At 40.7% G+C, this 24,256-nt stretch overlaps 1 protein-coding gene across 1 annotated transcript in view; it reads left to right on the top strand.

The window, feature by feature from the left end:
* Positions 1–4,896: 4,896 nt before the first annotated feature.
* The window catches only part of Gulp1 (GULP PTB domain containing engulfment adaptor 1), a 257,448-nt gene continuing 238,088 nt past the window's right edge, over positions 4,897–24,256 (top strand). The window contains exon 1 of the mRNA XM_059278350.1: positions 4,897–5,244. The gene's annotated coding sequence lies outside the window, so the exon portion shown is untranslated. The remainder of the gene's footprint in view (positions 5,245–24,256) is intronic.

Genomic DNA, 24,256 nt, shown 5'->3' with positions numbered 1-24,256 from the left:
GCTTTCTACCATCACTCCCTGGGATTAAAGACTCACTTCCTGGGATTAAAGGCATGTGTCACCATGCCTGGCTATTTCCAATGTGGCATTAAACTCACAGAGATCCAGATGGATCTTTACCTTCCAAGTGATAGGATTAAAGGCGTGTGTACCACCATTTTCTGGCCTCTATGTTTATCTAGTGGCTGTTCTGTCCTCTGACCCCAGATAAGTTTATTAGGGTTCACAATATTTTGGGGAACACAATACCACCACATTCAGATTTCTATTGCTGTGAAAAGACATCATGGATATGGCAAAAGGGAAAAAAATTAATTGAGGTGGTGGCCTACAGTTTCAGAGGTTTAGTCCATTATCCTCATGGTGGGAGCATGGTGGCATGCAGGCAGACATGGTGCTGGAGGAGGAGCTGCTACACATTGATAGACAGGCAACAGGAAGTAGGCTGAGTGTCACACTGAGCAAAGCTTGAGCAAAGGATACCACAAAGCCCACCCCCACAGTGACACACTTCCTCCAGCAAGGCCACACCTACTCCAACAAAGCCACACCTCCTAGTAGTGCCATTCCCTTTGGGGGCCATTTTCTTTCAAACCACCACAAGATTTTTAATTCCATTTTGATGTTTATTTCCTTTCAGAAGGCATTATCAGCTACTTTAAATGATGCATTTGCAGGAACACAGGACTAAATAATCTGCATATTTGTGGTGGTATTGTGTTCCCCAAAATATTGTGCACCCTAATAAACTTATCTGGGGTCAGAGACAGAACAGCCACAATATTAAACATGAGGATAGGCAGTGGTAGCACACGCCTTTAATCCTAGCATTCCAGAGGCAGAAATCCATGTGTTCAAGGATATAGCCAAGCATGGTGACTCATGCCTTTAATCCCAGAAAGCCAGCCTTTAATCCCAGGGAGTGAGGGTAGAAAGCAGAAAGGTATATAAGGTGTGAGGACCAGAAACTAGAAGCATTTGGCTGGTTAAGCTTTTAGGTTTTGAACAGCACAGTTCAGCTGAGAGCCATTCGGATATGAGGACACAGAGACTTCCAGTCTGAGGAAACAAGATCAGCTGAGAAGTTGGCCAGGTGAGGTTAGCTGTGGCTTGTTCTGTCTCTCTGATCTCTCAGTGTTCACCCCAATACTTGGCCTCAGGTTTGATTTTATTAATAAGACCATCTAAGATTCCTGCTACACATATTTTTGTATTTTATGGTAAAATGGTATTTGTTAATCAAAAATAACAGGTAATTTTCAATTTAGTGTTTTCTTTTTTTCTCTTTTTCTCTTTTCCTTTCCTCCTTCTTTCCTTCATCCCTCCGTCCTTCCCTCTCCATCTCTCTCTCCCTCCATTTCTTTCTTAGACATAATCTCCTAGTGTACCTCAGGCTGGCTTCAAACTTAATTGCATTAGTTTTCTCATTGACATTATGAAATACCTGATGAAAGCAACTTAAAGAAGAGTTTCGCCGGGCGGTGGTGGCGCACGCCTTTAATCCCAGCACTCGGGAGGCAGAGCCAGTTGGATCTCTGTGAGTTCGAGGCCAGCCTGGGCTACCAAGTGAGTCCCAGGAAAGGCGCAAAGCTACACAGAGAAACCCTGTCTCGAAAAACCCCCCCCCAAAAAAAAGAAGAGTTTCTTTTTCTCCCAGTTTGAGGCTATAGTCCATTAGGTAGTGAAGGTATGGCGGCTGTGGCAGGGGTAAACCCAACAGTAAGGCAAGCAGGCTGGTCACATGGCATCCTTAGCCATGCAGCAGAGGATTAACTAGCAGGTACTCAGCTCATTTTCTCAGCTTTCCCCTTGTATTGACCCAGCCCATGAAATCAGAGTGAATCTTCACTCCTCAGTCAGATTTCTCTAGAAAGGCCCTTACAGACACACCCAGAAGCTTGTTGTCTGGGTGGTTATAAATTCTGTCAAAGTGTGATTATCAGGAATCATCTTGCTTCAGCCCCCAGAGTGCTGAACTACAGGGGTGTGACATCACCTTCAGTAAGAATTGTAAACTCTCTTCCTATTCAAGTAAGAAAAACCTAAAAGTGGCCTGAGCAGGAACATTAATTTTAAAATTACTAGAAGGCTGTTCATTTTTTATGAGTGGCTGCATGCAACATGATGAATAGAAAAAAAATTAACTGTAACTCTGAGGAAATTCAATGGGTAGAATTAGGCACTGTTTAGTGTTTGTACCCTGCCATGCTTCCACAGCCCTCTCCTTGTCATCTTCCTTCTCATAAATCTGGTTTAAAACTCTGTTCTGCTTTGGTTTAGTGCTATTAAAAACTTGGTTCTAACATCCTTAAGATTTTTGTGCCTGCAAGCCATTTCATAAAGTTCATATTGTGAGTTAGACTATAAGAATAACCCAGCAATAACCAACTTAGAGAAAATACAAAAGCAAACCGTCCTGAGCACTGTGCAAGGGTTGAAAGAGATTGTTGGGGCAATTCATGCATTTTCATCCATCCGTCCTGTGGTGAACGTACTTTTTAGCCACAATTTGTTTTCTAATTAGTGCTTCTACCCCTCCTAGATAGGGAACACAGATCTACCAGGAGAACTTCTTCAGATCTCTGGGAAATTGTTTCAGCCAGGGAGCAAGGAGGAGGCTAGAAAGAGGCCTCTTACTGAGAGGGGGAATATGGGCTGTAGCTTCAGGAGCCCTGGAGTCAGCTCGGTGAAGGCAGGGAGTGAGGAAGGGATTAAAAGTCCTTTTGAAAGCTAGTAGAGGCAAATGAACAGGACACACTGTGACACTTTCCACAGACTCATTGAATGGGCTTGTGATGTTTGATCTCTGGAGCCAGTCTTTCTTTGGTCCCATGCTTAAGACTTGTTTATTGAAAACGATCTAATATTTCTCAAACTATGTATTCTTGGGAGTCTATGCTAGAATCTTTTACTATTGTATTAAAGTATTGCACATATTTTCTTTCTTTCTGAGTTACCATTCCACATACCCCAAGCTTTCCTTTACCTAGCTACAATAGCTGAAGATGGTTATGAACATCTGATTTTTCTTACTCTACCTCCTGAGGCATGTATGTGTCACCATGCTTATTTTTATGTGGTGCATGCTAGACAAGCAGTCTATCAAATGAGCTACATACGTGGCCTCTTGTTACAACAATTTTAATGTATGCTTACTTGTTTTGATAAAGGGAGAAACAACAACAACAACAAAAACTATGAACCAAATTCAAGAGATCTAAACATAGTGTCAGGGAAATCACCTAATATCCCTGGACTTCCATTCCCTAGTGTTCAAAACAAGGGAGTTTGGTTAGAATATGGTGATCTCTAAACTGTTTCCATTAGAAATATTGGGAGGCTGCATCTTTTCTAACAGAACAAGCGTCAGAGAGAAGATCCACTCAACTACAAGGTCTTTGGAAGGGAATTTCCACTACCTGCCTCCTCAAATTACAGCAAAATATGACGGAGTGTTGAAGAACCCATTTTCTGCTGTCTTCCCTAACACTAGTCCGTTTTAACTCCTGGACATGCAACTGCCACAAGTTGCGTCACCTAAATGTTTCTCTTGTAGTAATTGAGCGGAGTATCCGGGCCAACAGAAAGAGTAAGCATGGCGATTGGAATACATGGAGGTCTGTGTGCTATCCTCTTAGCTCTGGCTTGGAATTCAGCATATTATAAAGCACACCGATATTATATGCATACTAACTTTATCTCTTTCCCCTCTATTTTCATATCCAAACTAAAACCGAGGTATGTGCTGGTATTGTGTTCCCTAAAATATTGTGCACCCTAATAAATTTATCTGGGGTCAGAGAACAGACAGCCACTAGATACAAAGGCTAGAAAATGGTGGCACTCACGCCTTTAATCCTAGCATTCCAGAGACAGAAATCCCTCTGGATCTCTGTGAGTTCAAGGCCACATTGGAAACAGCCAGGCATGGTGACTCACGCCTTTAATCCCAGAAAGCCAGCCTTTAATCCCAGGGAGTGATGGTAGAAAGCAGAAAGGTATATAAGGCGTGAGGACCAGAAACTAGAAGCATTTTGGCTGGTTAAGCATTTGGCTGGTTAAGCTTTTAGGTTTCGAGCACAGTTCAGCTGAGAGCCATTGGGATGAGGACACAGAGGCTTCCAGTCTGAGAAAAAAAGATCAGCTGAGAAGTTGGCCAGGTGAGGTTAGCCGTGGCTTGTTCTATCTCTCTGACCTTCCAGCATTCACCCCAATAACTGGCCTCGGGTTTGATTTTATTAATAAGAACTCTTTAAGATTCATGCTACAGAGGTAGCTAAATTCTAAGGATTATCTCCAGAAACTTTCGTAGTGGTCCTCTCATTCTCCAAATCATATTCCTATGAGAGCACGTTTTTATTCTTTTCCCACTCAAGAGTACCAGACTCATTAAGAACGGTTTGCTGTGTTATCCTTCCAACCCCACACAGAAGTTCTAAAATCGTAGGTAAGCTTAGGAAGGCTACAATACACAGAACGTGGCGGTTGAGGCAATTTTCCTGTTCTTTCTTTTTTTTGGGGGGGTGGGGGTGAGGTGGGAGGGATAATGTGCAAAGATTCTGGCTGAGTTTAAAAGAGAAAAAAATATAAAAGAAAAAAGTCTATTCAGCGCAGTAGCGACAGTGTTTCATGATTGAGTCTAGGAGAGGGCACGCCTCACTCATATTTATGCCCTTCCTGTGGCACTTTCCCCCTTGTTAGACCGCAGAGGTGTTTTAAATTCGTAAGAAACAGCATCTTTGGAAGGAGGTTCAAAAGGAAACTCGGCGCTGTGGGAGTGGGGCGGGGCCCGCGTTTTCGCTCCGTTCGGAATAAGAACCGGGCAAGGGACAGCCCCTCCTAGGGACCGGTTTCTTCCTCTCCTCACCTCCCAGCTCCTCCAGGTCTGCCTTTAAAAGCCAGACAGGCCGTTCTGCGCTGCTGCAGAAAACCCCACCAGCGTCCCTAGGAGACCGGACGAAGTGCGCACTAGGAGTTTTCTTCTGGCCGAGAGGGGGAGCCCCGCGATCCCAGCCCCAGCGACTGGAAGTCCCGACCCAGCCCGGGCCGTCGCCAGCGCCAGTTCAGGCTTCGGCAGATTAGGAGGAGGAGGGAGGGGGCCGGAGCCCGAGAGTCCCGGGCCCAGCGCCGTGTAGACGTCCACAAAGTTTCCTTGTCCGCCACGGACGCGCGTTCGCGGGCCAGGGTCCCCGGAGATCCCGCGTCTGCCCCAGCCGAGCGGCCGCATCCCTCTGCGGAGCCACGGTAGGAAGCCTTCGAGTGCGTCCGGGTCCGGCCAGCTCCGACCAGGTGGCGCGGAACCGGGAACGGACCCCAGGAAGCGGGCGCGGTCTGCAGGGAGGGTGAGGGGGGCGCGGGGCTGTGGCTGCCCGCAGGTTGCACCGATCCGGACCCTGAAATTGCAGGGAGTCGGCGGGCAGGGAAGGAGGCTGGGACCTGTTGCTGCAGGCGGGGGCTGTACCGGAGGGAGGTGGGGGAGCCCAGGCTCCCCCGTGCAGCGCCTTCCCGCAGCAGCCCCCGCTGGCCCCTCGGGGGAACTTCGCCTTAGTCTGGCACGGGCGCGCAGGGGCCGGGAACGAGCGTGGGGGGCTTGAGGGGGTGGGGAACGGACGCTGGACCATCCCGCTGGGGGTGCGTTGAGCAGGCGCTGCCCAGCAAGCGGAGGCATCGCTGGGTCAGCGAGGCGACCGAGAGCCAACTTCGTTCAGCCTGGTCTCTCTTTTGTTGGGTCGCTGGGAAAATGTGGGCAGGGGGCGGGGAGGCGAGAAGCTCGTGACCAGGCGGCAGATAACTATAAAGCTCCGGGCGGGCGGGCAGGGCCCCCAGTCTGGGGCGGTGTCCACGCGGCTGCCCCTTGGCTGGGCGAGTTAGATCGCTGCTTCTGCCGGCATTGCGTTAGTGGGACCCGAATTGCCAAGCTTGCTCGCTCAGGTCCACCTCCCGGTGGTGGCCTTGCTCTCGACCTCGCTCCGAAGACGGCACAGCTGGTTCTCTATCCTCGGGCTGCTGGGCTGACTTCCCTGTGTGTGGAGGGAACTCTGGGCCGTCTAGTTTTCTTGGAATGTGTTTACAATGTTGAATGGGACTTGAACAGGAAGCTGGACACTGCAGCTAGAAATAGCGTGCCAAGGTAGTGTGAGGAAGATCTAACTGGTGTTGGGGAAACTCCCAAGTGTGGGCTGAAAAGGTACTCCCACCCCCTTCCCGCCTTAGTTTTACTCGACAGAGCTTTTCTTTATTTGCAATTAGACATTTACGTACATTATTTCAATCTGTAAGTTTGACAACATAATATCAATTAGGAGAATGCAATAAATTTATTTTGTGCTGCACCATCACTTAAGAATGAAAACTTCCTAGACTATGCCAGTTCTAGCTATCCTGTTTATTCTAGGGTTTGCAGAGGCCAGGATACCAGGATATGTAGTCCATATGGGTGATCAGGTTGTAAAAGAGCAGATTGGAAGACAGTGAATGGTGAGAGGTGGGAAACCCTGAAAGGAATTGGAAAATTTTCAGATTTGCAAATGGCCTGCTTGTTCTGCCAGCCTTTCCCTCCTTCCTTCTTATTAACAAATAGCCTTGCTAGAAAACGCACCGATTGGGAGAGTTCAGACGCTGGTGACTGCAAGCTTTTCTGGAAACAACGGTCAGGCTAAGGTACTGTTCCACTGCATAATTAAACGCTCTCCTTGAGCTGTCCAGGAGCATTTTCCAAGTTTTTACGACTGACAAGGAAAGAAGAGAGGAATCTGGCTGGCAGCCAAAATCAGACCGAGCTCAGTAGCCAGGCCTGAAAGAGACTGGGGAAGTTGCAGGGAATAATTGGAAAGGGTTGGTAGTGGTACTGTGGCTTAAATAAGGGGGTTCTTTTGAAATGAAAATTGTAAATGACTGAGAGTCTTCTTGGGGGGAAAAAGAAACAACTAACTAAGCCTAGAATGCAGTTGAGTATCACAAGGAGTGTAAGAAGGCCTGGAGGGGGGAAGTGTGACCTTTATCATGCTTTCTCTGGAATAGCAATGGTGCCTTCTGCGCTGATGATGCTTTGCATGTGTTCACACTGTTACCATGTCTCCTCAAGATGCACGTTGTTAGCCGCAAGTTTAGTCCTTTGACTTGGACCTTTCTTCCTAGTTTTCCTGGCCAGTAAGAACTGAAGACCGGGACTGAGCAGATGGTTTTCCACCTAAATTGAATAATTCAGTTATTCTCCAACAGCCTGGATTTGGGGTCATGGAATTAGAATGGAAAGCTCATCTAGTATTTCTTTCTTGTGTTTCAGCAGTGACCCCAGGAAACAGATCTCCTCCTTTCACCTGGAGAAGTACAAGTCAGGGCGATCTCAGTATTTCACATACTTGATTCGAGGCTAGCCAGGCACTCGATGTCTTATCTGCAGTTCTGACTCTTTCTATATTAACATCACTTCTATTTTGTCTGTCCCTCATTTTGTTACTCAGTGAGCTGGGTCTACTGTTGTGGGCATGGGAGCTGAATGTACAAAACAGAAATGTGGTTGGATGTGGGAGTTTGAGGTTGTAAATATCACTCTTCTCTGTGAGATTGACTTTATGAATCACCATGTGCAAAGTGTCTTTCTTGACTGTGACTTCAGTTTTTCCGCTTGCAAAGTAAAGAAACTTTCCTTTACACAATTCCAAGCTCGTTAAAGAGATGAAATGTTAAGAGCTTTCAGACTTAAAGGTCATGAGCTTTCTCATTCAGTCTACTGAGTTTATGGGAATAAAATTGGGATGTTTATATCTGTTATACACACATAATATGTTTGTACATTTAAATTTTTTTACATTTTATTCATAGCTATAATCATAAATTTATCACTTTTAAAATTTTAAATTTTTTGAGATTTCATCCCAAAGTGCTGTATTTACATCATTTCTATTCCTCTTTAATGACTGCTGTACCTCTTCCCACATTGTCTCAGATTCATCTTTCAGTTATTGTTGATGCATATATATGCATATGTAAATCACACACACACACACACACACACACACACACACACACACACACACACCAGAAAAAAGCCTTACTGATTCCATGTAGTGTTACTGGTATGTGGATGTGTTTAGGATGACCACTTGGGATAGGGTAACCTACCAGGGATCTGGTCCTTTATCTGTTCCTTCATCTCTCCACTGATTGACTGTAACTCTTCATTTATGTGAAATGTACACATTCATGTTGGCATACCAGCTAGTGTTATTGTTGTGTAGATCTTGTTAGGTGACCACATTGCTGAGATTTCCTGAGTGCAGCTGGTCTGTCATATCTGAAGTTCCCTATCCAGCAGTAGTTGTCCTGGTGCTCTGGTTCTTACAATCGTTCTGCCTTTTCTAATACAGTTTTCCCCAAGCCTTAGGTGTATGAGTTATGCAGTAGATGTTTCATTTGGGACTAAATGAACATCATGTCATTTAGTCTCAGCATTTTTACCAACTGTGGATCTTTGTAATAGTCTCCTGAAAAAAGAACCTTCTTGGAAGAGGTGTGAGATCCACAGTTATGGGGTAGCCTGGTGTCAGAGCTGCATATCAGGCCTTGGAGTATAGAATGTCTCAGGCCCCTTATTCTCAGATTTTCATTTTTGAAGATGTTGAGTGAGATTTTGTTATGTTAAAGACAAAAGAAAAACCAATAAACTCACTGTTTTTAGTTATCTTTATATTCAAAGTCAGGTATTTTTTAAGCCTAGCTCGTGTTTTTCTTTGAGAAATGTTAAGAAGGATATTTGCAAAATTGTGTTTGTTCAATTGTTTATTTATTAATTTGCATATTTATGCTTGGTGCTTTTGAGGCGGTATCTAACCCTGTAGCCCAGAGTGGCTTGTAACTCAGTATTTATGTAGTCAAGGCTGGCAGAGACTGGAACTAGAGGCAATCCACCAGCTCATTCAGTCTTTTGAGTTCCGGGATTCCAGTGCAAGCCACCATGAGAGTCCTCCTTTCTTGGAAGCAGCACATGAGAGACTAAAATATATTTGTAATGTGGAAACTAACGTTGATAGCCATAACAGTTTCTGTAATGGTTCTATGAGAGATTTGGAGCCACTGATGGATTGACTCAGTATTTGTTAAATGTTTAGTATGAACATAATTAGTTCTGTGTTAGGATTATAGCACTGAACTCAACTTTGCTGATTTGTCTGTATTAGTTTATTTGTTGTCTGTATGAATATCTGTAACTCATGAACTTGTTAGTTGGTGATACATGATACTTGTGAAATATTTAATTTTTAGTTTCAGCTAATAGGTATCACGTCAACAGTGAAACATATACCTGTTTTTAAGTTCACTATACTATGTAGTATTCGTGAATGTTTAACTTAATTCCTTAAGGTGAATAGGTCAATGTAACAGAGCTAACAAAATAAGAATGATAAATGACTTAAAGAAAAAAAAACTCATTTCTGTAAAATGCTTAATAATAGTCTTTATTATTAGATTATGATGAATAATGGATGTGTCAAAAGCAAGCATATATGGAATAAAGTAGTGTTGATTATAGTTGGAAGTTTTCCTGTGTCTCAACCGTCCCTGCAGCCACTCAGACCCAAGTAAACACATAGAGGTTTATATCAATTATGAACTGGATGGTCTATGGTTCAAGCTTCTTGTTAGTTAGCTCTTATTTTTTTAAATTAACCCATTTCTATTAATCTATAAGTTGCCATGTGGCCGTGGCTTATGGGTATTTTCACGTCTTGCTTCTCCTGCTGTCGGCTTGCAGCATCTCCTTCCTCTCCTTTCTCCTCCCACTGTCTCTCTTGGATTTCCCTCCTGGCTCCACCCTGCCCTGCCATAGGCCAATGCAGCTTTATTTATCAACCAATCAGAGCAACACATATTCACAGCATACAGAAAGACATCCGACAACACTTCCCTTTTTCTATCTAATCAAAAAGGAAGGTTTTAACTTTAACCTAGTAAAATTACATGTAACAAAACAGTTATCAAGCAAGAACTACAGTTATAATATCTAGTCTATTTATATTTGGCAAATTCAAAGAAAATATTCTATTTATCCTATATTTGTGAGTCTAAGGTTTCATATCTAACTTATCTTTTATCATAACCAAAAGAGGAGGAAGGAGATGCTGTGAGCCACTGGCAGGAGAAGCAAGATATGAAAATACCGGTAAGCCACAGCCACATGGCAACTTATAGATTAATAGAAATGGGTTAATTTAAGAAATAAGAGCTAGGTAGCAAGTAGCCTGCCATAGGCCATGCAATTGGTAATTAATATTAAGCCTCTGAATGATTATTTTATAAGTGGCTGAGGTGTTACTTGAGAAAACTTCCAGCTACGGTTGATATAATAGTCAGAATATCACTATAGATACTTTTGTCTATATAGTGCGTATTTAAGGATATATTATGTTAATTTTAATATAAATATCTTGTCTTTCAAAATCTTCTTTTTCTCCCACTGTAGAATGGAAATGATGACTTTTTGATGTAAATTTTACTTAGCAGACTGATTTGTTTGTAATTCAAGCTGCAATATTGCATGTTATCTTCTAAAACCTCACAGGATAAAAAAATAATTTATTTGAATGTAATAATGAATTCAAGACAGTTATAGAAGCCAATTGCATGGCTGCTGTGAGCCCTGGTCTCTAAGTGTTCTAGAGATTGGTGGATCTAACAGTATTTGCTTTAATGCATTTATAGATGAGGAAGCTTATGTTTGTTCCTACGGGAGCCTAAATATATTCAAATTGGAGGAAGAAAAATGGCATAAACTTTGAACATAGGAATCACTCTGCTTCCAAACAGCAGAGATACTAAATTGAGTCAGATCTTTATTTTTAAAAAGAATACCCGAACATTTTTCTTCCTGAATAAGCCTTGCTGCTTTCAGGCTGTTATTTGCTATTTGTTATTTGTTTGTGTTTGTTTTATGCTTAGGAAATGTTTTCAGCCACTCTAGTGATGCTAACCATGCATGGTTTTTATTTTTTAAATAAGAACATTATTGGCTCACATATTGTGTAGGAGAATAAATGCCAATTTTCTGTTTTCACTGAAGTGCTATACCTGTATCTGAAATTGGTCTCATGTTCCAATATTCCATGCTTAGACTAATTACAAAGACTTCTTCCTCTCACACAATATGATGAAGTAATGAATTCTTGTGGCAACTGGATTGCCACTGTATTCTGTACTATATTGCAAAGATTAATAAAGCTTAAGAATTTGAGTAACTTTATATTTAATCTCTAGGGTTCACCTTCTTAGGTGAACACATGGATACAACCATACTGATGCACTCTTGAAATTATAACTTTTTCTTCTGGTATAAATTATTACTGGTAGTGTACATAATTACAGAGAAAGTCTGGCTTATTATGAAGAACAAATTGTATAACAGAATTATGTTCAAAGTTATTTATTCTTGTACTATAGCAGTAATTTAGTGTAATTAGTAAGAAATTGTTTTATGTAGAGCACTCTCTCAAAGTACAATTTAATAAAATATTTAAAAGTCAAATTTGAGTAAATAAACTTTATTTGAAATGATGCAGTTGCTGCCTCTGATAGAAAAAGTCAATTGATACTTCAGTTTTATTAAATAGAATTGCTTTCTGGCAAGAAGGACTATTTCAAATTTGTATTAGTTACAGTGTCTCTTTTAATGAATGAATGGGATTCTAAATATAAGTTGAAAATTTTTAATAGCCAACGAGTAAGAAATATCATATGGCCAATATCATCTTTAATCATTTTAAAGGAAGAATTGATCTTAATTTATAACATGGGTTTGTCATAGGCTTAATTGCTTACATTAAGCAGTCTTAAGAAATTTATGATCAGTTTGGAAAAACAATTTTTAGAATAGTGAAAAAAGCTTTAAAAAACTGTTTTTGATGTGATGTAATAGATTCAGTGAATGCTTTTGTTTGACTCAATGGTTTTCAATTATATCGTTGTAACTTTGCAATTTTCACCTTTTCTCATTTTGATAAATATATGTTTAAACTGTGAATCTACAGAGAAGTGGACTGTAACGTGGTAGAATTTAGGAAATATTATTGAATACCACGTATCCTTTTGTAGTTCTGTGCATATCTGTAAGAGACAGAGATAGAACTTGCTATAGGACTTGGCACTTTTCTGAGGGACAATGGAGAGGATGTTGAGTGAGTAGGGACAAAGGGAAGCAGTTTAGGAAAAGATTGTGTGGAGGTAGTTTTTAGATCAAGTCTCCCTGTTTCAGATGGGCACTGGAAAAGGCTTGGAAGCATGATGCCATGAAAATAATTTAGTAGCCCCTAGAGATGTTTCTCTTTGCCTCTATGTTTATGATGGTGATCATTAATTACATGTAAGACTTAAGGAATTTTAAATTTCAATTTTTTAAAAAAAGATCATCTATCATATCTATCATTTTTTTATTTCTCTAGATCTAAGTAACATATAATTGGAGTCATTAAAAGTATTTATCTTTGTCAGAGCATTAACTGTGTTTGTAAAGATTATGATCTGGCTAGCAATATTTCTTTTATGGGGACCTCTCACTTCTCCTGTTTAAAGTACATATGATATAAAATATTTCCCTATTTGTGGTCTTTTTCTTCTTTTTGCTTGACTTGGTAATTTTGTGAGATACATCTACTTTATTTTTTTTAAATTTTATTGATGTTTAATTTACTTGAAATGAATGAGTCATTTTACTTTTTGAATGTATGAAAGGAGAAGGTATTTAAGTGCATTCATTTGAGGTAATCAGTAAACAAACAACAAATCAATAAAATTATTGAGGTAATACAACTTCACGTAGCCCTCAGTTAGTAGATCTGTACTACCTTCAAGTCCAAAGGATGGGGTGTTGGGACTCAGAAAATAATATCCCAGGCTCTAAGTCTGGCAGCCTTGAACTACTGCTTCTCCATGACTTCCTGTGTCCATCCTCTTTCTCTTCTGAAGTTCAAGGAGTGGCTTCATCTAGAGCTGTTTTCCTAGAGGGAAGGAATTATAAAATCTCTTTAACTTGGAAATATTAGTTACTGGGGAAAAAAGAGACTGCATGCAGGACTCACTGTTCAGTCATCATCTAATCTGAGGGCAATGCAGAGACATTGCATAGTGCACTTTGTGGACCTCGTATGACCACGTTTATTTCTGGGTACCCCTTCCATCCTCCCAGCACTTGTCAGCACTAGCCTCCCACCCTGCTCAAGCCTGTGCTTCTTTATATACCTTCAGATAACTTTAGCAACTAAAGTTATTTAAGCTTCAATCATCCAACTTTTGGATACTGATATTTTAATTATGTTTCTTACATTTTCATTCCCCCCAGCACACATATACATCAACAAGTGGTGTGCCATTTTTCCTATTAAATATATGAATTGCCAGTTCATTTTAACTTTGATGCAATTTCTAACTACTTAAAGCCAACAATTGAGTAGTTAGTAAGTGGAATCATAATTTTGTAAAGAACCATGCTAGAAATAATAATTAAATTGTTAAATCAGATACTTGTCTCAGGAGTTTTAGGCAGAAGCCATAGCTGCCTCAACAGGCACCTGCCCCAATATGACAACTAGAGAGACAAGGATTGATGAAAGGTAGAGAGGAGAGAGGTCCAATCAGTGTGGCCACACTGACAGAAACAGATAAAGAGACTGTGTTAGTCAGAGTTTTCTAGAGTCACAGAATGTATGGAATGAATGAATGAATGAATCTATCATCTGTCTGTCTGTCTGTCCATCCATCCATCCCATCCATCCATCCATCCATCCATCCATCCATCCACCCACCCACCCACCCACCCACCTTCCTATCTGCCTATCTGCCTGCTTATCTTTCTATCTACCCACCTTCCTATCTGCCTGCTTATCTATCTACCCACCTTCCTGCCTGTCTATCTATCTATCTATCTATCTATCTATCTATCTATCTATCTATCTATCTGTGGAATTTATTGCAATGACTTATAGGCTGCAGTCCAACTAATCCAGCAATGGCTAGCTGTGAATGGGAAGTCTAAGAATCCAGTAGTTGCTCAGTCCCAAGAGAGTGGATATCTCAGCTGGTCTTCTGTATATGCTGCAATTCCGAACACATAGGCTCCAATGCCAGTGAAGGAATGGATATACTGACAAGAGGAGAACAAGCAGGCAAGGAAGAAAGACACCTTTCTTCCTTTGTCCATATATAGGTGGCTTCCAGCAGATGTGGCCCTGATTAAAGGTCTGTCTTCCTGCCTCAAGATCTGGATTAAAGATGTACCCTCCATTTTGGGATTATAGTTCATTCCAGATATGGTCCAGTTGACAACCAAGAATAGCCATCACAGAGGTCCAGTAACTCCTTACTCTGTCTTTAGGATACTGACATAAGTTTTAAGTTTAAATAAGTTAAGAAGAAGACTTGTGTCACAGGGTAATCGTATGCATAATTAAGCATCCTGATCAAGGTCTGGTCTTGATTGCTCTCTCAATTCTGCAAGGTGGTTCTGCAAGGTAGTCTAAACAGGTCCTTATTGCTGTCACCTATGAACAGGATCAGTCTGGTTGTTGGGATGGTTACTTCTGCTTCAGGGTGCAGCCTCAGCTGGGTAGTGGTCTGCTTTGTGAGGTTTTGCTGTTCCTGGAATCCATGGTGATTGTACATTTAGGATGTTGTCTACCTCTATGCCTTCAGCTTTGAAGGGAATGAGATAGTTTAGCTTCCTAGATAAGACACTCCTTGAATTCTTAACATGCCTGGTGCAGAAGTAAGCAGGTAACTCAAACTAATGGAGACACACACCACATGAAAGCAGAGATGTCAGGCTTTCATCCTTTTCCAGGGCCCAAACAAGGAGTTGGTGCTTTTTTTAAAATTTTTATTTATTTATTTATTTATTTATTTATTTGGAGTTGGTGCTTTTTAATACTAATATTTTCTAAGTGATTATTACACATGTGTTCTGTAAGCATTTTACATAATAGTATAATTCATCTATAAAAATATTGCCAATCATAAAATAGTACTATAGCCTTAATACAGCAAATATCAGTCATTTTATTAATAATATTTAACCTGAGCTGAAAAAAGTAGAGGCATAAGCAAAGTGAGGAATAATCTAGGCTCAGAGTAATTCAGTAAAGAATAAATTAATTTGAAATAAAAATTCATAACCTAATCAGTTCACAAAATTATACCACTATTTATTGGTTGTGTGGTATCTTTAGTAGACGGATAACATTGAATACACAGAAAAGATTAAACCAATCTCAGCTGCTGGTTTGAGTAATTTAAAATTGTTTCATTTTAGTGCTCGTTTGTAAGTATTTATGTAACACACAAATCTTATAGGAATGAAATTAAAACTATAAATTGGAGATCCATCAACAGAGGTATTAAAGTACAGATGTATACTGAAGTTTTATATAAAAAGAAATGACATGAGTTTCTTTACTGGACTCCAGTCAGTTACTACTGAGCTTTGGCATCTGGGATTCTCTGTCACACTGTCCAGATTTAGTAAGAATCTTGCTAGCTCAGCTTAGCAGTCTCAGTGTTTGATCACATCCGATTATATAACTGGGTTTCTTACTGCCACACCTGCAAGACGATGTCTGATCACTCTGCCTGCATTTAGCAAGGATTCTGCGAGATCAGCTCACCCACAGTCTCCATAATTGGTGACTGGGATGCTTCTTTGGCCTTTGTCTTCCATTGCTCTGCTTCCTGCTAATTCCCAGTTTTCTGTTGCGTTTGGGTTTGAGCCCATTGTTTCTTCCATACTGCAAAGGAGTGGTTTATACCTGTTGTGATCCTGAATGCAGTTGGTCTTGCTTTCTTCTTTAAAAAATTTTTTTTACAGGAAATCTTGAAATTTTTAAATTTACTTTAAGAAATTTCATATATGTGTATCATGTTTACATTATTCCCTCTTCCTCCAACTCATCCTGTGTTCCTCACATTCACGTATGTATGTATGTGGGTATACACACAAGTTCATTTGTATAGATCAGAGTACGACTTTGCGGTGTTAATTTTCTCCTTCCACCTTTATGTGAGATCTAGGCTAACAGAGCAAGACGTTTACTCACCGAGCCATCTTCACTGGCCCGTGTTTTATGTTATGAATAATCTTTTTCTTTAACGCCAGGTTTTCAGCCCCCTAGCTCACTCCAACACGAGTAATTGTCATTTTCTTGACTTAGGAATTTTTGTTCATTGTGTGTGTGTGTGTGTGTGTGTATCTGTGTGAGCATTTGCCCCTTGTGTTCCAGTGCCAGCAAAGGTCAGAAGATTCCATCAGATGGTGTGCAGCTGGAGTTACAGGCACTTGTGGGCCTCCTGATGATACGGTGTCTGAGAACAGAACTCAGGCATTTGGAAATGCAGTGTATACTGGTAGATGCTGACCTATCTTTCCACCCTCTTAACTTAGGTTTTTGATGACTTATTTAGAAATATGTATATATATATATATATATATTTTTTTTTTGTAGCATGCTTTCTCAAGGTACGAAAACATAACTTTGGTTCTCTTGCTCTAAAAGTGATAGGATTCACCCAGAGCTGAGAATTGGCAAGTATAAGAGTAAAATATATTTTAGTATATCAATGTCCTTCCAAGCCAAAGTAGTCACCCAAATAGTTTAAGCAGGAAATGAAGGCAAGCAAATTTAAAAATAACCTAACAGGCTCAAATAAGAGGTAAGAGTCACAATGGGCAGGCTTGTTGGGAATAAGGGTGTGTGAGAAAAAGAAAGCAAGAAGGTTGTGTAGGTGGTACAGAGTAGAGAAAACAGTGGGTGAGACTGGCTGGCCGTGATACAGATGATGAGAAGCTGCTGCTAACAGGCACAGTAACTGAAACAATAGCAAGGCTATTATTATATTAGAGTCGGTACCAGCATGGATACTAGAAGCATGTAGGCCCCAGAGAGACATAGCTAATAACCTGAATACCCAAGGAAAAATCAGAGAGACATCAGAGGGGCAGTTACTGATGCAAACATTCAAAGTACTGGGACCTCCTGTGATGCTGGGATTGAGACGTTCATTTCAGTGTTTTGCATAAGAATGCAATAAACATGCTTAAGATGCTTCACCCATGAGATCATGACCTTCACTCCAAGCAACTAAGGAAGTCACACAGTGGGAAGCTTGCTGTAGGGAGCCCAGAATAAAGCATGCTACCATTCTCAGGATTATTGTTCTGTTAGAAGCTGTTGTCCAGTGACTGTTTGGGGCCCCCATTTATGATTACAGAACAGACATGCACTCTGGTGACCTTGTTTTCTGGTTTAAAAGGGAGCCACATTCTTGCAGTTTTTGAAATGAATAACTGCCAGTTGGTATGAAGTCTGTAAAGGGAATCTCATTACCTATTTTGGAAAATTCAGTAGAAAATGTAGTATGGTATGGGCTCGATGGTTCACATCTGTAATTCCAGCACCCAGGAGTCAATGATAGGAAGGTTGCTGAGGCCAGACTGGGCTGCTCAGTGAGCAAAAAAAGAGTTCTACTTTCTTGTTTTTAAAACATACTCTCCCTCTCTCCTCTGTCTCTGTCTTGCTCTCTCTGTCTCTCTCTCTCTTTCTCTCTCTGTCTCTCTCATCTCTCTGTCTTTGTCTCTCTGTCTCTGTCTCTGTGTATGTGTGTGTGAGCTCACCGTATATATAAATAAAATAAAGAAGAGACTAAGTATCTGTGAATTATATTTCCAATGCTTTTTTGTGCTGAACTAATCAGACAAAATATAAACTGTCCCCCCTCATTAATTTGTCCTTCTTTTAGGATCTTTATGGCACCTACCCTCTTTGTATACTTATGAATTAGCACCAAAAGATGTTCTTTGAACAGGAGAGTAACAGTAGGAACAGAACTTATAGAGTTCTTTCTGTATCCTTAGCATTATTGTTCTTGTTATCAGTAATTTGTAATTATGAACTTGTTCTAAGTGTCCACAGGTAACCCTCAATGGAGGCAGAGCAGGCCGTGAGTAATGTCAGACTGGAATTCTGCATCACTGTGAATTACCTGAATGTCTAGACCTGATTCCTTCTTGTTTGTCCTCCTGATGACAAAACAGCCAATCATTTCTTTTTCTTGGACATAGCAAATTGAAATACCTGTGTATTAAGACATTTGTTTATTTTAACCTACCTAATTTAAAAAAAAAACATAACTCACTGATCGAGTTGTGTGCATATAACCTTGAAGTTTGCTTGATTTGATTTGTCAGAAGATTAATAATTTGGATTGTAAGAGTCCTAAATTTGGATGTTAAATGTCCCCAAAGACCTGAGTGTTGGAGGTTTAGACTCAGCACTTGATTTGATCATGCTGCTGTGAGTGAGACTGGAAACTTTAAGGTGGGGTGCAGTGGGAAGTCTTTTAGATTTTTAGAGACTTGTATTTTAATGACATTGTGGGACACTGTTCCTTCTCCTCCTCCTCCCTTCTTCCCATTTTCCTTCTATCTTTTCTATCCAGCTTTCTCTTTCTGTCTCTGTTAGTTTCTACTTGTTCCTATACTAATGTTCTGACTCTGCATAGACTTAAAGGTAACCAGGCCAATGTTATCATGTATGGAGACCCCTAAAACTATGTACCAAAACAACTCTTTTCTCTTTATAAGTTGATTGTTTCACTCATATTATTTTAGTGATTCAAAGCTGACTTACATGATGTCTGAGTTTCATTTCTGTTGCTTTGATAAAATACCCTGACGAAAAGCAAAAGAGCAGGGAAACATTTTAGCTCACAGACCTACGAGAGCTGGGAAGTCAAGGCAACAGAAATTTGAAACAGCTAGTCACACATACACAGTTACTTGCTTGATTGTACTCAGCTCCGTTTCTCAGTTTTTATTATAGTTCAAGACTTACTGCCTAGGGAATGATGTTGCCCCCAGTGGGCTCAGTCTTCCCATCAATTAACTTAGTTAAGATACTCCCCTCAAACATTCCTATAGGCCAACTTAATGTAGATATCCCTCAACAGATGATTCTGGTTGTGTCTAGGTGACAATTAAAGCTAGCCATTGCATAATGGTAAGGTAATTCAAAGTAAAAACAAGACATTGAATTAATAATACTAATAATTTCTAATGATCTGGCATGTCCTTTTCATTTACATATTTCACACCCTTTTTCTTCACCAAGATGGTAGACAGGATAACCTTAAAAAACTTTTTATTCCTTACGATAGTGGATATTTTTGTTTTGAGTAGCTTACTTTAAAAATAAAACTAGCTTCTCGATAAAATTGTAATTTGAAACTTGCCCTAATTTTTGCAAATTTATTTCACAAATTTATCTCTTCTTTGATAAGTTAGGCAGTTAGGCAGTTGACCTCTTGTGATATTTGAAACCTGGAGATTTTGAGAGGGTTCTTTTGATTTGACAGAGTGTGGCTGCTAAGTACGACTTCTAGGTCAACTAAGAAATAGGGTAGAGGATATCTGAAGCTGTGTGATGCTTGTTGGAAGAGGGGAATATAAGTTTCAGCCACCAAAGCAGAAGACTGAAGCAGAGATAAAAAGTAGCATAGAGAAAAAGGAACAGAAGTTTCTGGGGATAATGACAGTGAATGATAATAATGGGTTGTGATATGATACCATCTATAGTTAGAAAGACATGAGGTTTTCCTCAGTCATTGTATGTAGGCAAGAGAAAGTTGAAACAGAGTAATGGGAATTAGAAATTATCTTATTCTAGAGCTGCTTAGAAGAAAAATAATTTTGCATGCTTTGTTTTTTAAATTTTAATTAAATTTTTGATTAATTTAGTATATTCATACTGTGGTCACATCATTTCTACCTCTCCCTGTCCCCACCACACCAATCCTCAATTGCTTTCAAACTTATGACCTTTTCTTTAATTATTATTGTCGTACACCCACCCACCCTGCTGAATCCATTTAGTGTTGCTCATATATGTACATCTGTTTAAGGCTGTGCACTTGGGATTGGATCTTATCTCTGAAGAAGACTGATTTATCCTCTCTCAGCATCTGCTAATTGCCTGTCACTCTTCATCTAGGGGTGGGTATAGTGATATTGTGTTTCCCAATATATTGTGCACCTTAATAAACTTATCTGGGGTCAGAGAACTGAACAGCTGCTAGATAGACACAGAGGCCAGAAAATGGTGGCGCACACACCTTGCACACACCTTTAATCCTAGCATTCTGGAGGCAGAGATCCATCTGGATCTCTGTGAGTTCAAAGCTACACACAAACAGCCAGGCAGAGTAACACACACCTTTAACACACACACCCCGGAAGTGATGACAGAAAGGTATATAAGGCATGAGGACCAGGAACTAGTCTTTTAAGCTTTTAGGCTTTTGAGCAGCAGTTCAGCTGAGATCCATTCGGATGAGGACACAGAGGCATCCAGTTTGAGGAAACGATATCAGCTGAGGAATTGGCGAGGTGAAGTTAGCTGTGACTGGTTCTGTTTCTCTGATCTTCCAGCGTTCACCCCAATTCCTGGCTCCGGGTTTGTTTTTATTAATAAGACCTTTTAAGATTCTCGTTATAGGTGGGGCTGTCATAGCTCAAGTTTCTGTTGCTATGAAGAGACACCATGACCATGGCCACTCTTAGAAAAGCAAAACATTTAATTGGGATGGCTTGCTTAGAGTTCAGAGATTCAGTCTATTATCATCATGGTGGGACATGGCAGTGTACAGGCAGACACAGTGCTGGAGAAGGAGCTGCTGCATGTTGATATGCAGGCAACAGGAAGCAGATTGTCACACTGGGCACTATCTTGAGCATAAGAGACCTCAAAGCCTGCCCCCACAATGGCACATTTGCTCTAACAAGGCTACGCCTACTTCAACAAGGCCACATGTTCTAATAGTGGCACTCTCTATGAAATTATGGAGATCAATTACTTTTAAACTATCACAGGGGCCTTGTAAGATTTACCCCATTCAAGCTAGCATGTCAACTAATGTCATTATTCAGGTCTTGTTTAGGTGGCTATATTACTGAGATTTCATGCAGGTACCTTCCCTGTCAGATCTAGAGGACACTGTCTCAAAGCATACACCCTGGTCCTCTGTCTCTTATCATTTCTCTCCGGTCTTCTGTGATGCTTTCTCAGCCTTCAGTGTAGAGGATTTGCTGTAGATGTTTCCAGCTGGGGTTGTAACTCCACAATCTGTTTTTCTCTGTACTTTACAGTTGTGTCTCTGTAACAGTCTCCATCTGCTGCAGAAAGAAGGTTCTTTGATACCAGGTGAGGCTATACTTCTCTGTGGGTACAAGCATGTTCTAGTAAGGGTTTTACTGTGGTGATTCACATGGTGATTCAACACCTTGACCAAAGCAACTTCAGGAGGAAAGGATTTATCTGGTTTATACTTCCATATTGTTGTTCATCATTGAAGGAAGTCAATACAGGAGCAATGCCATTGAAGGAAGGCAGGAATTGATACAGAGGCCATGGAGGAATGAATGTTGCTTACTGACTTGTTCCTCACGGCTTGCTCAGGCTGCTTTGTTATAGAACCCAGGACCAGCAGCCCAGGAGTGGTGCCACCCACAATGGGCTGGGCCTCCCCCATTCACTAATTAAGAAAATGACCTACAAGCTTGTCTGTTTACAGCCTGATACCCTGGAGGCATTTTCTCAATTGAGGTTCCTTCTTCTCAGATGACAATAGCTTATACCAGATTTATATAAAACTAGCCAGCACAAAACAGAAGTTTTCAGAATTATACTGATTTAAGAAGGTTTTCTTGTGGGGTCCATGACCTCTCCAGCTATGGGGAATTGGCTAAGTTTTCAGTACCAGACATAAATTCCCTCCTATTAAGCAGGCCTCATGAGGGAAGGTAACAAGAAGTAGGCCTAAAGGTATTGACAACTGGATGTTTGTACTTCTCATTAACAGAGTAAATATAGCACATTTAGTATTATTGGGAAAAAAGAATTATTTCTGCTTTGGAAACAGCTTGATTTGCTTCTAAATCTTTCGGCTTTTAACATTACATATAGTACTCTGTCTAAAGCGAAACTCTGTAGATGTAAACTGCAATTTAAAGACTTTTACATACTCATGCCTACAGCCATACCCAATTACGTATTGTGTCACTATCTTAGGTCAAACCTCTGAGCTCCAGGTTTACATTATATCCAGTGCATATTATGATTCTAAACAATATTGAGGGACTAGTTTCCAGAGTGAATATAGTGGAGGATTAAAAAAGTTTTAGGTACTACGATCAACAGAAACTAAATATATCAAGGACATGAAAGAGGGAGGAAAAAGATTGAGAGGGAAATGGAAGAGGCCATTGCTAGCTAGTTTTCCACTGTTGTGACAAAATACCTAAAACAAACAAACAAAAAACTTACAAAGAAAGGTTTATTTTGGCTATTAATTCAGATGTCCATGGTTTAGTAGCTACATTAGTTTTAGGCCTGTAGTAAGACCAGTCCATTATGGCAGGTAGGTGGAGACAGAAGAAAGTTTCTGATGGCATGGTAGCCAGGAAGCAGACGGAGAGAGCTAGGGACAAGATAAAGCCTGTAAGAACACGACCTACTTCCTCCAGTTCGGCCCATTTACTAGTAACCCAGTTAGCTGTGAATGGACTAGATTCATCATGGCCAAGTCTTTTCTCAATAGCCCAGTCACTGCCGCTGAGGCTTTGACATGTATGAGAGACACTTTCAAACCAAGATAGGCTGAGAAATGGAGAGAGAGATAGTCAGCAGCATAGACATGTATCAGCTACTTTTGTCCTCCGGTGAAATGAAGGAAAAGCATAAGGGAAAAAGGCTTATTATTGGCTCATGGTTTCAAGAATTCAGTCCATCATTGCAGAGGAGGCGTAGGAGAGGAGCACTGTCGTGGCAGAGGAGCTAAGGCGTATTTACATGATTTGGACAGGAAGCAGAAAAATTAGGCAGGAACCAAAAGTACCTGTAATCTTCAAAGGCCTGACCTGCTGACCTTCTGTAAGCCAGACCCTACCTCCAAAAGCCTTCCAAGTAAGTTGTAGAGCAAGTGCTCAAAACATAACCTATGGGGGAGAGTCACTTCTATATTCAACCTGTAATAGGCATAGTAAAGATATCAGAAGATGGCTTCAACATATTTGAAGCTTGAAATCTAATTGTTTGAAGTAATGGGGGCAGAGAACCAATCAGTTGTCTGAAAAAGGGGAAAATGTTTGAGTATGAAAATACTGGATGAGTATTCCTGTGGGTTTGGCAAATTAATCCTGATAGAGAGATATTTCAATTTGTATACAAATGTGAATGCTAACAGTAACAATAATAGTGGGAACATATACTCTAAAGGTAGATGAGTTTGGAAGCATGGAAGGATTGGATTCTTGGAATGAATCTTGGAATTTTCATGAATTCTCTAGTTTCCTGAGTTGTGAACAGGGACATATGGAAGGGGGAGGGAGAACAGAAAAGGTCTGGTGAATTAGACATCATGATTGTAGTTGACCAGTAGCCTGTGAGCACCTAATGAGCTGTTTCTGGTGCCTCCTGGTGTTGTAGTATGTTCAGGCTGCCGTAACAAATACTGAAGGATAGATGACCTAGACAGCAGTGGGTTTGAGTAAGCCTGCCTTCCTGGCTTTTTCGCTGCTTTGTGTCTTCTCATGATAGCAAAGATGGGAAAGATGGAGACAGAAGGAGAGAGAACAAGGTCTGTGGTGTTTCCTCTGATTAGTGTATGAATCTCATCCATTAGGATCCTATCCTTATGATTTCATCTAAGACTAATTAAATTCCAGAGGCATCAAATCCAACGCATCAAGAATTAGGGCTCTAAATTAAGGATTTGTGGAGTATATAGCACCCAGAGATACACTGGCTTCACTCTGTGAAGGTAATAAGGACTTTTTTTTAACACACACACACACACACACACACACACACACACACACACACACACCTCACTACATTTCTATAGATCAATACTCAAGGTTATATTGGAAAGCCTGAGCATTCAATTAGGGACTTGCTTACAGTTTTAGATTCATGATTATCATGCCGGGAAACAGATAGACATGGTGTTGGAGCAGTAGCTGAGAGCTCTACGTCTTGATCTTTAGGCAGCAGGCAGAGAGAGAGAGAGAGAGAGAGAGAGAGAGAGAGAGAGAGAGAGAGAGAGAGAGAGAGAGAGAGAAAGAGAGAGAGACTGAGCCTGGCATGGGCTTTTGAAACCTCAAAGCCAATTCCCAATGACACACCTCCTCCAACAAGGTTATACCTACTAATACTGTCCAAACATT

Source organism: Peromyscus eremicus, chromosome 13, assembly GCF_949786415.1.
Source record: "Peromyscus eremicus chromosome 13, PerEre_H2_v1, whole genome shotgun sequence".
NCBI classification, from domain to species: Eukaryota; Metazoa; Chordata; class Mammalia; order Rodentia; family Cricetidae; genus Peromyscus; species Peromyscus eremicus.
The sequence above is the reverse complement of the archived record's forward strand: the minus strand, read 5'-3'. Positions and strand labels throughout refer to the sequence as shown.